The sequence below is a fragment of the Rhopalosiphum padi genome, chromosome 2, assembly GCF_020882245.1.
Source record: "Rhopalosiphum padi isolate XX-2018 chromosome 2, ASM2088224v1, whole genome shotgun sequence".
Lineage (NCBI taxonomy): Eukaryota > Metazoa > Arthropoda > Insecta > Hemiptera > Aphididae > Rhopalosiphum > Rhopalosiphum padi.
The window spans coordinates 63,185,849-63,189,726 of record NC_083598.1 but is presented as its reverse complement, the minus strand read 5'-3'; the positions used below and the strand labels follow the sequence as shown (position 1 = coordinate 63,189,726).

At 25.0% G+C, this 3,878-nt stretch overlaps 1 long non-coding RNA gene across 1 annotated transcript; it reads right to left on the bottom strand.

Moving 5' to 3' along the window:
• Positions 1–2,414: 2,414 nt before the first annotated feature.
• On the bottom strand, positions 2,415–3,221 carry LOC132923288 (uncharacterized). The gene is made up of 3 exons (XR_009661148.1): positions 2,968–3,221; positions 2,799–2,895; positions 2,415–2,719 (listed from the first exon to the last, which is right to left on the bottom strand). It is a non-coding gene; the product is annotated as an uncharacterized LOC132923288 (long non-coding RNA).
• Between the last annotated feature and the right edge of the window lie 657 nt (positions 3,222–3,878).

The window sequence follows — 3,878 nt, the reverse complement described above, 5'->3', positions numbered from 1 at the left end:
TAAATCGATTTTTAAGGACGAAAGAATGGCATGATTAAATATTATTTCTGTTAAAATATGATATTCAAATCACAATATAGATGAAACGTATTGAAACAGATTGAAATTTGAAATTTTTATAGTTTGTAAAACTTTTTTATTTTAATATAGGTAATCAATGTTCCCTGTATACCTATTGTCTGTACCTTTAATGGTTTATTATAACTTTTATAAATATATAAATATGTGCGTGTGTGTATAACTGGTATGTGACACTTGGAAAAAAAAAATATGTGCTAAAAATGTTGAAAACAGGTTATAGGTATAATTGTTTAACAAAACGAGTATAATACCTAAAACAACGTATTCGAGTATAGCGCGTGTTGACAAACGTCAATTTCGCAGAGTATTTTGTGGTTTGGGTATAAATATTATAATACATAGTTTGACTGTATACAAATAGTGATTTCCACTGATCATTAAATTTGGATGTAGGTATAATATAATGTATAGGTATATCGATGTTGTATAATTGTATTATACTATTTATACTTATATTTTAAGACTTAAATACCTATTTACGTTGAACTATTGCGTTTCATTACAACTGTCTAAAATAATATATTGTGTTGTCAACACTAAAACCCGAAAAATTACACAAAAAAAATTGGATATCGCGCGTGGAATTTTCTTGGCTAACGTGTTAATTACCATTTAATTATCGTAAACCATTGGCCAACTGTAGTTAACCAGTTGACCCTATACAATCGATACAAAAATCAATAGTTTGTAACCCAATTAATAAATCCCAATCAATTAATTGCATAATAATATGGGTGAATATATTTTCGCATATAAACTGTATTGTGTATTTGTTTTAGGAATGAAAAATTCCTGAGACCTTTATATGACAGATATTCCCGGAAACATGCGGGAATCATAAAAAAAACAGAGACGAAATATTGCATTATAAGGATAAATAATCGTGTATTTCAATTCAATATTTATGGTTTTTGTTTAATTTAAATTTAAAAAGCATTAATACAAATTTTGATAATAAAAATTTGATTTAAAATTGAGTTATGTACACGTGTACTGGTGAAATCGATGCTTTATTGGTTGAATCCATTACGGTTTCCAGGTTTTATACAAAAAATAAACAGCCAACTAATATTGTAGGTAAAAAATAACAATTTAAACCAATAATTTCGGAAGGTAATAATAATAACATTTATAAAATAAATCAATCCTTTTTTTTATCTATTTTTTTAATAAAAAAAAAATAAAAATACTTTAGCTTCTAATGGCTTATAAAAATAAGTAAACAAGAATATTAGGTATTAGAACATGTCAAAATTTCCTATGTAATAATTATTAAAACAACATAAATAATACAATACTTACTTATTAGATCCAACAAGTTGAAGAGTATAAAAACAATTTTAAACCCTCAAAAGTTCATTTTTAATTTATATCGTTATTTGAAGAAAATAAATCATACATTTATTTATATGATCATAATCTTTCTTTGGAATAGTATATTTGAAAATATTATTTTTCTTTTTCACAACTTTTACATCTCTATCTATAACATTAAAATATTTTTTAGAACATAAATAAATAAGACTATGGATTTTTAATTCAGTTTTCAGAAACTATAAATATAGGTACATACGCGATAAGCATACATTTATTTTTAGTCAAACAAGTGTTTCAATAAATTTGACTAGGACAAAGTTCTGGATATTCAACGTCATGTTGCATGTTATTATTATTTGCAGTTCTATAATATATGTATCATTTAAATAATACAATCATTACATAAACTAATAGTTTTGGTTGTATCAATTACGTCTGAGTTAGTAGAAGAAGTAATAAAAGTGTTAAAACGTTCGTCTTAAGTACATTTGTTTTATTATTAATATTTACCAATTAGTATCTTTGGTTTTCATTAATAAGTGATTTAAAATAATATTTTTCTTTTTTTTAAGCCTTCTATACTAGTAGTTTTACCCTTTTCATATGGAGTAATATAAGTCATTTTATTTGCTATTTTAGTTGTTAGTCAATTATATATTATACTTTTTTTATGAATAGAGGGAAATTTAGAAAAAGACTACTCTATCAGATATTGATGGGTTACTCGATATTGGTATTAGTTATTAGTGTTATTACTTAATTTTATATCATTACAATAATTTCCATTTCAGTAGTTAATTAATTCAGTATTCTTAGCTGAATGTAAAATAAAATATTGTTAAATGTAATAGGTATACAACTAAAAAAAAAAAATTACAATAAAAAATGTATAAAATACTAAAATCTAAAGTTCTAAGGTTTTAGCAGTATAGTCATTAAGTAGTATATTATATTATATTTTGTACAAACGTATCCGTTTTTCTTGCGAAAAATATATTATAATAAAATAACACAGTAATAATTACGTTAAAATACATAAATTAAGCGATGTAAACTGGTATAGTATTAAAATATAAAAATCAAAACATATTATCAATTTTATAAATTTCTGAGAATTCCCGTCCATTGCTTTTTCTTTAATTTTTGTGGACAGGAATAATAACCTTCCTAAAAATGTTCTCGGAAATTTCAGAGAGCTTTAATTCTAATTTATTTACAAAAAAATATAAATAATCGTGTTTTTATTAAACAAAAAAAATATATTTACTATAAATAGGGGTTTTCCATTAAAACATCTGGTTATAAATTGAAATTCACTGCACTAGAAAAAAAAATATGCTTTAAACACTGCATGTGTACAGCACTACGTAATTTGTTGCTAATTTAGTAATAAATCCTACCAACAAAAGTAAATTATTGCAACAACTCAACCACCGTTACAGCGCTTCCGTCGTGTTCATTCCAATAGGCCGCAGTAGACGCGTGTTACATACATAGCTATAAACGTATATAGTCGTATAGATATAATATATATTTCTATGTATATAATATATATATATATATACTCACATATACCCGAAGCAATGTGAGGCAATACGCGATCATATTGTTACGACCTCGTATTTTTGCGGATACTATAGGTACTCCGCGGCGATGAAGACGATTACGATATTAATAAATATATATTATTATATTATTATGTTTAACGTCTCGATCGTAGCTGCACGTGCGTAATTAATTGTTGGACGACAAAAAAAAAACCGCAAGTTACCTTTGCTCCCTCCCTTCCATCAACCCGGATCATTGATATACGCAACAGTGCAACACCACTACACCAGTGCTTCACGCGCGCAAACATATACGTATGACGTAATCATTGTATTCGACGATGGCGATAGAAACTATAATAATAAAAAATAATGTACTTTTAAAATGTTAAATACATATTATTATTATTACTATGGTTATTTATATGCATATACCTATGTGTGCACTATGTTAAAACGAAAATGTTTTTCAATAAATATTACTTAGCACCGTTCAGTCTGTCAGATTAGCGTTTCGCAAACGGTATGACAAACATATTGTTATATTATACATCTATAATAATATAAAGGTATACATTTATAATAAAGTAAACACATATAATAATATGTATTTATTTAAACTAAAGTGTACCGATAATTGGTTTTGCTATACGTTATAAAATGTCTCTAATATGCTAGTTGGTACATCTAATTAAATAATTATTAAACGGTATAAAGTTTGTATCATGAATATATTAAGATGTAAGATATTTATTTTAATTTATCTATAAGTGGTTTGTTGTATATTATTATTTAATAATTACATAAAATAAATAATTAATTAATTAAAACGTAAAAAAAAAAATACATTACAGTCAAAGAACTGTTTTGAATTTCTATTAACAACCATGCAATATTATAAAAACAACGAAATTAATATTATATCAACTGAAT